Source organism: Myotis yumanensis, unplaced genomic scaffold, assembly GCF_028538775.1.
Source record: "Myotis yumanensis isolate MYYU_CA2020_CCGP unplaced genomic scaffold, mMyoYum1.0.hap1 SCAF_12, whole genome shotgun sequence".
NCBI lineage: Eukaryota > Metazoa > Chordata > Mammalia > Chiroptera > Vespertilionidae > Myotis > Myotis yumanensis.
Window position 1 is genome coordinate 7,847,154 of NW_027223763.1, and position 13,639 is coordinate 7,860,792.

A 13,639-nucleotide genomic window follows, 5' to 3' on the forward strand; every position below is an offset into this window, starting at 1 on the left:
GGAACCAGAATGTAGTTTCTGTTTGGAAATGTGGTCCTTCTTGTAACTAAAATGACTAGATACACCAAATACATACAAATATGCTTGACTGCATTGGGGAATGCAGTTTAGGAAAAGATGGCCTTTGTCTTTTGTACCTTTTTAAAAAATTCTGCCACACAAAAGCTGGCTATATGAAAGAGAGGAGAACCAATTTAAGAAAGTTGATGTGACCCTTTGAAAATGGAAATATAAGAGCCCAGTTGTCCAAAGCTCATGAAATATACAAAATGACTTCCTAACAAAGAGTGAGAAAGATGTGGCAGTGTGGGTTAGATCGTGATAGCAATGTAGTTCAAGTAGGAAAAGATTTGTGAGAGGCCCAGAAAATAGTTGATGGGCCTGTGTTTTGCCTGGGTTCTGATTCCAGCTCTATTACAAAGATACATCTCTATGGGCCCACCTATAAGATGAAGGCGCTAAATTAGATAATCCCGGAAGGGATTTTTCAGTTTGATGATGGAATGAATTGGGTAAAACAGGAAATTGCAATTTAGGCAAGCCCTGTCTAAAGCACATAGCTATGGTGCTAACAGCCAGATTCTCAGGGATGATTTTGATTTCAGATGCTGTTCAATCTTTCCTTAAAGAACATTTACACTGTTACCCTGTCCTGATTTTAGAATACCTGGCTGCTTTTAAGTTTGTGGGATCACATAATTTACATGTAAATTCCATTTTCCAGGTTCATGTTATAGAAATGTTTGCAACTAAAGTTCCGGTGTTTTCATCATTTATAAGTGTAAACTTGAAATTTGATATAGTTGTCATTTTTTTTTTTTAACATGATCACTTTCTTTCCATTTATACCCCTTGTAAGTACAATTTCATTCACTGACTCAAACTCATAGTTAATTTCAGAGTTTTCCTTCATTCCTTTTAAAGGGATTTTTTTTATTTGCAAAACTCATTCAGCATTGAGAAGATTAAATGCCCTACATTTGAGAATGTGGATTCATTAAGGAAAATTACAAAACCTCCTTAAATGCTGTTGGTCTGTAAAAAGGGAACCCAGCAGGAAAGGAGCGGCATTGCATGGGGGAGGGGTGTAGTGAGGGTTGGGGGGCAGCAAGGGAGCTGCAGTTGAAATATTCATCAATCATTTTACTGGCACCAGGAAACCAATCAGCCTTTTAGAGGAGAGAACTTAATCAATCACCTAATGTGGGAAATTACAATTGCTTTCTCACAAAAATATATTTCCTTACTTGCTGACAAATCAAATCTGAGAGATAATTGGGCTGGCTGGAATTTAGAGCTAACTGATGGCAAGTAGTTACTGAAAGTGCTACTGTGATGAAGAAAGGCATTTAACTTTTGAAGATAAAATTTCCTATCTGCTGTGAACTTTTTCAAAATATTTCAAAGTAAGTTTGATTTTCATATAGTGTGCCCATTGATAAGGAAAAACCAATTACCGAGCATTCATGGGTAATAGGAAATACTGTAAATTTATTCTCCAAAGCTAGTTTTCAGGAGCATAGATGGGACTCATGGTTGGAGAATATTCAGTGCTTCCAGTGCCTTGTTTGTAAAGCATCTCCAGAGCATTGCCTAAGGGACACAGCCAGGGGAACACAGTTGGAAGTGCTTGCATATAAATAAAAGCAGGAGGGATTTAGCTGTATCTTGTATTTAGATTTTAAATGGTGTGATCTCTCAGCTCTGTGCTTGAATTGCCTGTAGCCCTTAGGTCCATAGGTGTGAACTGTTTAGGTAATCTAATGTTTTAAAATTAGAAATGGTTGGTCACTGTAGAAAATACAGAAAATTAAGGGGAAATTATCTATAGTCTTGCCTCCAAGCAACTTTCATTACATTTTAAAAATATTTTCTTCTGGACTTCAAATCCTAGGTTTTTGCTTATTGTGATTATATATGCCATTAAATTTTATGCGTTTTGTTTTAAAGCCTTTCTTGTTATGAACTTTATTCATTTGACATGAAATTACTTAAAAATTTTAATAGCTATATGACAGCCTGTTGTTTTTGATTTTGGACATTGAGATAGTTTTCAGTTTCTGTTATGGCAGTTCTGCCCAGACCATCTTGTGTTTTCTTTTGTTTTGGGGGAATCGATTTTTAGAAATACTTATGTACCTTTGCCAACAGCCAGTTCACTAAGATATTTTGTATACTAAAATCTAGAGTTGTCAGCAGTACTTATTTTTAAAATAAATGCCCAGTACTTGAGATAGAATTGAGGCACTGTGGTAGGTTATTTGCTCTGTTTTCTCTCTCTCTCTCTCTCTCTCTCTCTCTCTCTCTCTCTCTCCTCCTCTCCCCCTCTCCCTCTCTCTCAGAGGTATAGTCTCAATGCCTTTTGTCCTCTGAATCTTTAAGATTTCTGGTACCAGGCCTCACATGTGCATGTTGCCTTCCAAATCCACCCCCAAACCCAGTATCTCTAGCTTGGTCAGATCAGTGCTTAGGCTCTCTTCTGTGGCTGCCTTCTATCTACTATAGCCTAGAGGCCCAGTGCACGAATTCATGCACAGGTGGGGTTCCTTGGGGGTGGCCTGCGGAGATCAGGCCCCAGCTCGGACCCCCAGCCTCGTAGCCCAGCTTGCGCTCCCAGCCTCCCAGCCTCGTAGCCCAGCTTGCGCCCCCAGCCTCCCAGTCCCGCAGCTCTGCTTGCACCTGCCTCGGCCTGGTGCTGCCTGCTCACCTGCTCCACCATCCTGCCACGGTCCTGCTCTCGTTGGGGCCCATCGGGGTTGGCACTGCCTGCATAGCTGCCTGCTGCCGTGCTGCGTTGCCGACACCCGCCATGTTCTGTGCCGCCCGCCTCTTGGTGGTCAGTGCACGTCATAGCGAGCCGTCGAACTCCTGTTTGAATGACAGCCCATGAGGACAATTTGCATATTAGGCTTTTATTATAGAGGATCATGGGGGAATGGGTGGCAAAGATACTTGAGCCTTCCTGGTTGCCTCTAAAAATCTTGGGAGGATGGAGTGTGTGTGTGTGTGTGTGTGTGTGTGTGTGTGTGTCTGCCTATGTCACACATCTATATCATCTTCCTCAACGTCTTGAATAAATCCTGAAACTTAGAATTGAATTTGATGATTTTGATTAGAAATTAAGTGTATGGAGACTGAAGTTAAACTTATTCCTTAAGAAATCGGAAGAATCATCATGGGTTCCTCAGTGGCTGACTTCTATATTGATCCTGCACAGGGTTATAGTGAAGAGACTTAAATGTATCTTATGCTAATTTGAAAGGCATTCACAGTTTGTAACAAGGCTGGTTTCAGAATGGAATCTGGTTATATACAAATTATGAGTTAAAGCATAAATCACATTTGTTAAATTTTAAGAGTCTTCTAGTAATTTTTAAAGTTTATGTTGAGTTAGTAAACACTAATGTTTGAAAATCATTTACTCTGTTCTGTTCTTTGTGCTTACCACTGGTGGTCCAGAGAAGTTGCAATTTGCCAAGACACAGTGTTTATAATGCTCTTTAATAACAAAATGAATAAGCCAGCTGCTCTTTCCCTCAACTATACCAATTGCAAACCTCCTCAAATCTTGGTTAGTAATTAAAAGCATTGAGATGACCTTGAATCTAATTGAACTACAAAAGCTGTCTTGAGTTAAATTTATAGCTTTTGTTGATTTCAAAAGAGGTTAGGTAGAATTGCATTCTATTTGATAAAACATTAAGGGTAGCCTTGGGTGTACAGTGAAGATCAGAAATAATTAAAGAGGCATTAAGTGCAAAAGAGACATCTGAAATGGACTTAAAAAATTAAATTTGTCAACTCTTCATTTTTCAATGTGTCAATTTGCAATATTCATATTTGCTGAAAAGATCTCTTTCCCCATTGTAACATCAAAGCGATTTTTGAATCCAATGAGGAATCACAACATGTTTAATGCTTTTTATAAATACCAGTTTAATTGGTTATTAAAATATTTTATAGGAATTGTAACTTTGCTAGTAAAAACAGGCAGTGTAAAAGTAAAAATGTTAATATTTTAAAAATGCTTTATATATGGATTGTGTCATAAGATCTATGAATAGAGAGTTTTTCTGCTTCCCATAAAGGGCAGAACGTATTTTCAGTTGTTTAGAGAGCCTTAAGCTCTACTATCTGATTGGCAGAAGGAAACATAATTGTTGTTGTAAAAAAAGTCAGGTTTGTGCTCGCTTCGGCAGCACATATACTAAAATGGGAACGATACAGAGAAGATTAGCATGGCCCCTGCGCAAGGATGACACGCAAATTTGTGAAGCGTTCCATATTTAAAAAAAAAAAAGAAAAGTCAGGTTTTATGTGTCAATGGGTGAGCTATGACTTCTCTAGCATTGTCTCCTAGCGTCATCATAAATGTGATGAATCCCTGAAGAGTCCAGTTGTAAGGCACATAGTTTGAACAGCACTAATGGTCTTGTACATTTCAGAATTATTTTAGTTTTTACATTTATTTAATGAGACTAGCCCAGACTTTCTTTTGAATTGCCAGTTTGGGTCTGTAAAGATGATAATCGGGATTCTCAAGGATTTTAGTTTTGCAAAGTTTATCTGAAATCATATGTATAAGTAAGGTTTTCCAGGCTAAATGAAATTATCCCAGTTTAGTCTGGCAACAGTGCCACACAACTTCTGAATAGCAGATACTCTACTCTAGAGTAAGTGGCATCCTATATAATAAAAGAGAAACATGCAAATTAGCCATCACTCCGCCACTCCGTCACTCCGCTACACTCACCAGCCAATCAGAGCAACTATGCAAATTAACCCAACAAAGATGGCAGTTAATTTGCATACACAGGCGTAGAACGAAGACTGAAGATGACTGAAGATGGTGGTGGTCATGGAGCTGGAACGAGCAGGAGGCTTGAGTTGCTCCTGGCGATGGAGGAAGCCAAGCTTCCTGCCGGCCCTGGACTCCGCTCAAGGAGGGGCTGGGGGCCTGGATCACTGGGGGAGAAGCCAAGCCTCGCTGCTTTGGCTGGACCAAAGGCCTGGGTCCTGGGTGCCGGAGGAAAACCGGTGCCGGCAGCCAGGGGAAGGAAAGCCTATTGCAGGAATCTTCGTGCAACGGGCCACTAGTTGTATTATGATAAGACAACACTGCATTGGTTGAGGTGGCAATTAAAAATTATTTTGGGGCGCCCTGGCCCTTGTGGCTTAGTTGGTTGTAGCATTGTCCCTTGCACCAAAAGGTTGTCAGAAGATTCCTGGTCAGGGCACTAAGTTGTGGAGTTGATCCCTGGTGGGGGTACTTAAGTGAGGCAACCGATGGATGTGTCCCTCACAGATGTTTCTCCTTCCCTCTCTCTCTCCTCTCCCCCCCTTCTCCTTTCTCCCTCTCTTCCCTCTCTCTAAAATCAGTAAAACATATCCTCCAGTGAGGATTAAAAAAATAAAATTATTTAGGCGAGGCCCTGGGTGGGTAGCTCAATTGGCTGTACCTTTAAGGCCCATGAAATCGTTTGGTCTGGCTCTGCCAAGGCATTAGAGGTGAATTAGTTAAATGTTTGACCAAATATAGCAGGCTAATTTTTAAGTGGATAATTTTGTATGGCTTGCAATTGATGTTATAGATATCCAAATGGCCCTTGGCAGAAAAAAGGTTCCCCACCCCTGGGTTAGAGCTCCCCCTACCCCCCCAATACACCAAGATTGTGGTTTCAATTCCAGGTCAGTCAGAGCACATATAAGAATCAACCAATGAATGCATAAGTGGAATAACAAATTGATCTCTCCCTCTCCCTCTCCCTCTCCCTCTCCCTCTCCCTCTCCCTCCTTCCCTCCTTCCCTCCTTCCCTCCCTCCTCCTCCCCCCACTCCCTCCCTCCTCCCCCCACCCCCTCTCCTCCTCTTTCTCTCCCTCAGGATTACCAAGCAGAGATTACTGGAGAATAAAATGAGGTTGTGTGTGAAGAACCTAGAGTGTAGCTGTGCACTTTTTATGAAAGTTATTGAACATTTCTTAATTTTCTTGTCTGTGAGTAAGGTTAATACCACCTGGTTTATGGGTAAACAAGCCAGTTTACCAAAATCCAAGTAATTGAAACTAGTTTGCCATGTGTTCAGTTTACCCAATATTCAATTCAACTATTTTTTTCCATTTCCTTCTCCATCTTTTCCTATACCTCATCCCTTTCCCATCTCACCTGCAGCTCAGACCAGGTTGTATATTTCTGCAAGTAGAGCTCCTCTCTCTACGCTGGCTCTTCCATCTGCAGCAGCAGAGAACTGGGGTAGAAATAAATTGAACATTCTTGGAAATGCTGCTATCCTGTCAATTTTAATTTGGCAAAAATCTTTAAAAGTTAATTAAACTGCCTCATCAATACAAATTATTATAAATATTTAAAACAAAATTTTGGTAAATTTAGAGAATTGGCTATTTGGGGACTTGACTATTTGGTGAATTGACTTGGAACTGCCTCACAGTTATGTTGGGAGAAATTAGGCAATCTATGTAAAATAAAGTGCCTATTACTACACAATGTTTGGATTTACTAAAGTTCCTTTTTTCTAAGTATGTACTCCTACTCCGGGAACTTGAGAACTTCCACCCCCACCCCCTGCCAGGGTTTCCTCACCTGTGGGCTCTAGTTGGACAATAGCAGATGATGAAGTGATCAAGGATGGTTTATGGGCCACCTGGTGACTTCCCTCCCATTGTCAAATTTGCCCAAATGGAATACCTTCTTTTAGCTTGGACATCTGTTATAAAATGGCCCTGCCTTTCTTGTTACCCTTTGGGGTCTGACTTCTTAGTGCTTTGAGATACGTTCCACTTTTCTGAAGCACTTTATTCCCAGTTACTTGTAACTAGAATTATGAGCCTCAGGAGAAGTAAACTGTAGCTTCATCAGGGTAAAAAGCAAGGCTAGGTCCCTAGAGATTCTTGGTGGGAAGTATCACAACCAGAACAAATGTTCCTGTCTCTAATACACAGGAAGCCTGGCTTCTCCACTCCTACCTCTTTGGAGTCTCTAAAAGGGCTTTCTAGTTATATCCTTAAAAAGGGAAGTGAGCAAAAGGTTGTTGAGTGCTCATTGTGTGCCAGGCACTGTACTAAATTAATGTAATCCTTTCCACAACTTTGCTATGTGGTGATAATTCCCATATTACAGATGAGTTAACTGTGGCTTAGAATTGAAAATAACTTACCACTATTCCACCAAACCAGTGTTTTTCTTTTTAATTTTTTAAATGTTTTATTGATTTTTAGAGAAAGAGGAAGGGGAGGGAGAGGGAGAGAGTATGTGAAAGAAACACTGATGTGAAAGAGAAACATTGATCGGCTGCCTCCCAGACTCACCCCTACTGGACCAGGAATTGAACCCAAAACCTGGGTATGTGCCCTGACCTGGAATCAGACCGGGGATCTTTCTGTGCACGGGACAATGCTCAACCAACTGAACCTCACTGGCCAGGGCCAAACCAGTGTTTTTCAGACTTTAGTCTTTCCTGTATCACCGGCATGATTTTTTGTCATTTCCTAGTATATTGTTCATTTAATATTTTAAATATTGAATAGTTAATACTTTACAACCCAAAATTTATTTTAAAAGGAAATTTTGTGATTATACTAAATGAAAAAGTATTTGCTGTAAATAGAAGACAACAGTAAAAATAAATTTCAAAAAATAATATTGTGTTAAATTCTAGCTAAGGTGTCTCTCTGATCAGGCCTTTTTTAGGAAGGGTGATTAACAATATTAGAGAGGTAATGGGCAAACTAGCACCAAACTGAGATTTTTCTTCTGATGTAATTAGAAGGATTATAAGAGAACTGAAAAGGTAATGACTTTGGAATGTTTGAAAATGCTTTTCTGTGTACTACTTAAAATCTTCTCATGGTCTTGCTTTAGGAAACACTGACAGAGGTAATGGTGTGCTCATTTTGCACATGAGTAAACTGAGGGGAGAAAATTTGTTCGAAGTTGAATCACTAGTTGCACAGACCATACTGTCAAGGCTCCCCTCCTCCTCCCTTTTTCTTCTCTATTCCTCCTTTTTATCATTCCTTTTGCTTCCCTCTCTCCCCACCTTTCCTCTTTTCTCCCCCATCCTCTAGAACAGCGGTTCTCAACCTGTGGGTAGCCAACCTGTGGGTCGCGACGACCCTTTCACAGGGGTCGCCTAAGACCATCGGAAAACACATATCTAATTACATATTGTTTTTGTGATTAATCACTATGCTTTAATTATGTTCAGTTTGTAACAATGAAAATACATCCTGCATATCAGATATTTACATTACGATTCATAACAGTAGCAAAATTACAGATATGAAGTAGCAATGAAAATAATTTTATGGTTGGGGGTCACCACAACATGAGGAACTGTATTAAAAGGTCGGCGCATTAGGAAGGTTGAGAACCACTGCTCTAGAAGAATTCAACTGACCTCAAGGTGGTATGGAAAAGGAGACAGTTCTTGAATTCCAGAAATTTCAGGGTATAAAACAAAAAATAATTTTGTGGGTATTTGTTTGCCTACATAAAGTATTTATTGAAATACCTTTAAAGACATTATCAACCTTTCTTTGATTTCTAATTAATGTTGGAAAAGCAAGTTTGAAAAAGGATATTGCCAGCAGTTTTTGAAACATGTTATCTCTAGTGCAATAAAAGGCAATTCCTTTGATTTTATTGCCTTTTGTAATTTTGTAATTTACATCCTAGCTAATAATAGACAAACATGGTAATTAACCATAACTTCGCTACCCTTCCCATTGGCTGATCAGGGCAGTATGCAAATTAACTGCCAACTAAGATGGCGGTTAACCCCCAACTAAGATGGCGGTTAATTTGCATACGTAGGCACAATGATGGGAGGCAAAAGGGGAAGGATGGAAGAAGCCTCCTGCCGGTGTCGGAACCCAGGTGGCAGCCAAGAGCTGGAGAACTGGGCTGCCTTTGTGATCGGAGAAGCCGGGCTGCCTTTGCCGGCCCTGGGCCGGTAATCGGAGAAGCTGGGTGGGGCAAGGAAGAGGGACTGTCTGCCTCTTCCCTGCCCCACCGGGCTTCTCAGATCAGCAGTGATCGGAGAACACCCAGAGGCGGGGCCAGAGGCCAGGCTGCATCCCTGCCTGGGGACTCGATCCGGTCCCTGGGCGATGCAGCCAGGCCCCAGAAGGAGACCCAGGGGCCGCGGCTGTGTCGCTGCTGGGACATGCGATCCGGTGCCCGGGCAGTGGCACATCCCCGGCCCCAGAAGGAGACCCAGAGGCCAGGGGCTGTGTCGCCGCCGGGGCACGAAATCCGGTTCCCCGGGCAGTGGGGCATCCCCAGCCCCAGAAGGAGACCCAGGGGCTGGGGCTGTGTCGCTGCCACTGGGGCACGCGATCCGGTGCCAGGGCGGCGGTGCAGCCTCGGCCACAGAAGGAGACCCAGGGACCGGGGCTGTGTCACTGCCGGGCACGCAATCCGGTGCCCGGGCAGTGGCTCATCCCCAGCTCCAGAAGGAGACCCAGGGGCCTCCCAAGCGGAGAGTTTCTGTGGTCAGACTGTGCGGTGTCGGGACAGGAATAAAGATGGAGGTTACTCAGATGCCTGGCCAGCGCCTTTAGACCAGCAAGCAGGGCCTTTCAGTGGGGACTCGGGGTGGTGGTGGGGCGAAGAAAGCGAGCTGGAAATAGAGAACTACAACTCCCAGGAGGCTTAGTGGCTGGGGCCTGTGTGCCTGGCCATGAAATCGGATGGGGCAAGTCGTTTTGCACTTTAAGAGGCTTGCAAGGTTGGAAGTTCTGCCAGGAGCCAAGGAGAAATGGAGCTGGAGCAAAGAGAGGGGTCCATGGCAGCCGTGGGCTTTGAGGAGTTCCCAGCACCTCCCTCCTCAGAGCTGGCACTGCCTCCGCTGTTCGGTGGTCACATCCTGGAGAGCGAGCTTGAGACCGAAGTGGAGTTCGTGTCTGGGGGTCTGGGCAGCACCAGCCTCCAGGAGCCAGACGAAGAGGAGGAGGCAGCCCAAGGCCAGAGGCCGCGGTGCCAAGGGGAACTCAATCGCAGGAAGTACCAGGTGCTGGGTCGGCGCTGCAGGGAGATGGAGTGGGTCCTGAACAGGCTCCATCAGATATAGAGGATAACACGGAGACTCCAGCAGGAGCGGCGGTTCCTCATAAGGATGCTGGACTCCTACGGCGACGACTACTGGGCCAGCCAGTTCGCCATCTTACTGGAGGACGAGGGCAGCCAGGGCACAGATGCCCCCACCCCAGGCAACACTGAGAACGAGCCTCCGGAGAAAGAGGGGCTGTCCCCACCCAGGAGGACACCAGCGCCCGCAGAAGCCAGCAGCCCGGCCCCTGGTGAGGGGCCCAGTGGTTGGAAGAGGTGGCGAGTGCCACGGGAAGGGTGCCAGGCGAGAGTCCCATTGACTCCGGAGCTGGCCCCCATGCAGATAGAGGTGGAGGAAGACTTTGGCTTCAAAGTGGTCGAGGCTCTGGACTCAAGTTGGGTTTCTCAGGGGCCAGACAAGCTGCTGCCCTACCCCACCCTAGCCAGCCCCCCCTTTGACTGACCCCCCAATAAACGGACCCCATGCTCTCCTCGGCAAAAAAAAAAAAAGCTTATAGAGGCATGCTTATAGGATCAAATAGTATAAATATAGATGTAACAGGACAATAAAAAGAGAACCTGGCTATGATGATCACCTGAACGCTGCCTTTGTGTCATTCCTTCTTCGCCAACTCCGTCCACACCTTTGGGAACCTCTAGACCTGCTGGGGCTGGACCCCAACATTCCTTTTTTTATAAGGACTTCAGTGAGATGGGCTAAGAGTCACACTGGAACTGCCTCAATTTAATGTAATCCCCTCTTTAAAGATCTTATCTCCATATACAGGTACATTCTGAGGTTCTGGGGATTAGGATTTTAACATACATTTTGTTGATTACCCAAATCAGCCCTTAACAACCAGCATGTTTCAGAAAGTAGATTCCTACAGGGTTATTTACCAAACATTCAGAAGTATTTTTAAAAGAGCTAAGCCCCTCGCCCACCGCGTGGGCCCCTCCCGGTGAAGAGCGAAGGCCTGGATTCCGGGCACCGGAGGAAAACTGGTGCCAGCAGCCAGGGGAAGGGGCCCCCAAGGGGCCCCAGATTGCGAGAGGGCACAGGCCGGGCTGAGGGACCCACCCGAGTGCACAAATTTTTGTGCACCAGGCCTCTAGTCTATATGTATAAAAGGCTAATATGCTAAGTATTCCTCTGTCTGACCAGTTGCTATGACGTGCACTGACCACCAGGGGGCAGGCACTCAATGCAGGAGCTGCTTTGACGCGCACTGGCCATTTACAAAGAAACAAAACCATGGACCTGGTGCCAATAAAGCAACACCTAGCTTCCCCCAAGTGGGACACAGGCCCCACCACCACCCTGGAGCAACACCCCACCAAATCGCAGCCAGCACTGCTGAGACCTCATGGCACAAAGTGTGGCCCACAGCCCAGCCCAGCCCTGAAATGGTTGCTGTGGGCACCAGGTAATGACATCACGTAGCAACGCCCAACTTCCTCTCCCTAGGAGTTAGCCTCCTTGGAGTTTCTTCAGACCAGGAACACAACTTGCTTTACAGCCAGGTGAAAACATTTTACACTTTAACCAAATGTCTGTGAAGCACTTTCCTGTGCCTCATCTCATTTGATCCTCACAGAAGTCCTGGAGTAGGTAGATAGGAGACTCAGTGGAATCCTATTTTCTTTTCATTAGCTGAAAACAGACATTTAGAAGGTTTAGAAACTTGACCCGACTGAAAAGAAGTAAGAAATGTTAGACCTTGAAAATGACTAGGTTTTCTCACTGAGCAGAATATAGTCAAACACCGCTGTAGTTAAACATTTTACCCTTTGTTCTCCCTGCATGGTCTACAATAATAATATTCTTCGTGTTGATATTTACTGCTGTGTGGCTGACAATTACCTGAAAGAGAAGTTGGGGTGCTTCACTGGGCTGGAAAAAGTTGAACTACATCAGGAAGCAGGCCTAATTAAGCAAGTTTATTCTATATATATTAGTGGCCTGGTGCATGAAATTTGTGCACATTAAAAGGGATTAGAGGAAATTGTTATTTGCCCTTTCTCTGTAATAGAAGTGTCAGAGATGAAAGAAAATTAATAAAATGTATATGAAAATCTTCCTCCTGTCAGATACTGGGACATACCACGGAACCCAGAGTCAAATCTCCACCCACCCACATGCGCCTCAAAATCACGCGAGACCCAGACCCGGCCGGTCCCAACCTTGTCAAGCCCCACTGGGTGGGGGGGGGCGCAGCCTCAGGTCCCCTGGCCTGGCGCCAGGGCGGGGGGCACGGCCTGAGGTTCTCCAAACCGGCCTGTGGCGGAGGGCGCACCTTGAGGTCCCCATCAAACCCCACCGGGTTGGGGGCGCGGCCTCAGGTCCCCTGGCTCGGTGCCGAGGTGGGGAGCGCGGCCTGAGGTCCACCGGCCTGGCACCGGGGCAGGGGGTGTGGCCTCAGGTCCCCTGGCCTGGTGCTGGGGCAGGGGGTGCAGTTTGAGGTCCCCCAGCCTGGCACCAGGGCAGGGGGGGCATGACCTGAGGTCCCCTGTCCAGCCCCATGGTGGGGGAGCACAGCCTCAGGTCCCTGCTCGTTATGGGAACTCGGCCTCCACTGTGGGTGCAGCCATCTTGTGTTACGGAAACCCCCGCCTCGGCTGTGGGCGCTGCCATCTTTGTGGCAGAGTGACAGTGAATTTGCTTATTTCCTCTTTATTATATAGGAAGGATAAAAGGCTAAGTTGACTCTCGCATGTGCAATACATATAAAACTCTCGCTGGAGCTAATCACGTGTGTGTTTCGATCTGTCATTGTTGATCGTAAATTTGGTTGGCACTTCTATTATAGAGAAAGGGCGAATAGTGATATTATAATATTTCTTCTAATTTCCTTTCAATGTGCACGAATCCGTGCATCGGGCCTCTAGTTTACAATAGTTATACATTTAATTAACATTTATTTTGTATTATGTTCCAATGGAGATAATAGCAGTCTAGATTATAGTTTGAGTTTTTAAAATCTTATTATTTAAAAAGATAATTTACATTAAAAAATACATTTCTTTATTGATTTCAGAGAGGAAGGGAGAGGGAGAGAGAGAGAAACATCAGTGGTGAGAATCATTCATTGGCTGCCTCCAGCACATCCCCTACTGGGATTCCAGCCAGCAACCCAGGCATGTGCCCTTGGCCAGAATCAAACATGGGACCCTTCAGTCCACAGGCCAACACTCTATCCACTGAGCCAAACCAGCTAGGGCGATTATTTACATTTTAATTTGATTTTTAATCTTTAAAACTTTCTGAATAAGAAAAAACATTTTCAACTGTCATTTTTCTTATTTAATTTTGTATTGTGTCAGTTGTTTCTTAAAAATACATAGAAATTCTGTTGTTTAATAGGTTTGTTCTACTAGTTATTACACAAGAAAAAGATTCCATTCTGAATTATTTTAAATGGCATCTATACAATTCTCCATAGAAACATTTTGCACTCGGAAAGAAATTATGAGGAATTTTCTTAGAAATCAGTTATGATAATATGCTGATGTAGAGGTGAATGAGTTCTTATTGAGGGTTTTCTTTGTGAATTGATTATTGTACTTTGTAGA

At 44.3% G+C, this 13,639-nt stretch overlaps 1 protein-coding gene, 1 non-coding gene and 1 pseudogene across 2 annotated transcripts in view; all 3 read left to right on the forward strand.

Moving 5' to 3' along the window:
- Positions 1-13,639, forward strand: part of LOC139020984 (uncharacterized) — a 67,539-nt gene that overhangs the window by 17,797 nt on the left and 36,103 nt on the right. The window lies entirely within an intron of this gene.
- Positions 4,184-4,290, forward strand: LOC139021376 (U6 spliceosomal RNA). The gene has a single exon (XR_011473481.1). It is a non-coding gene; the product is annotated as a U6 spliceosomal RNA (small nuclear RNA).
- Positions 9,777-10,581, forward strand: LOC139020395 (TCF3 fusion partner pseudogene; annotated as a pseudogene).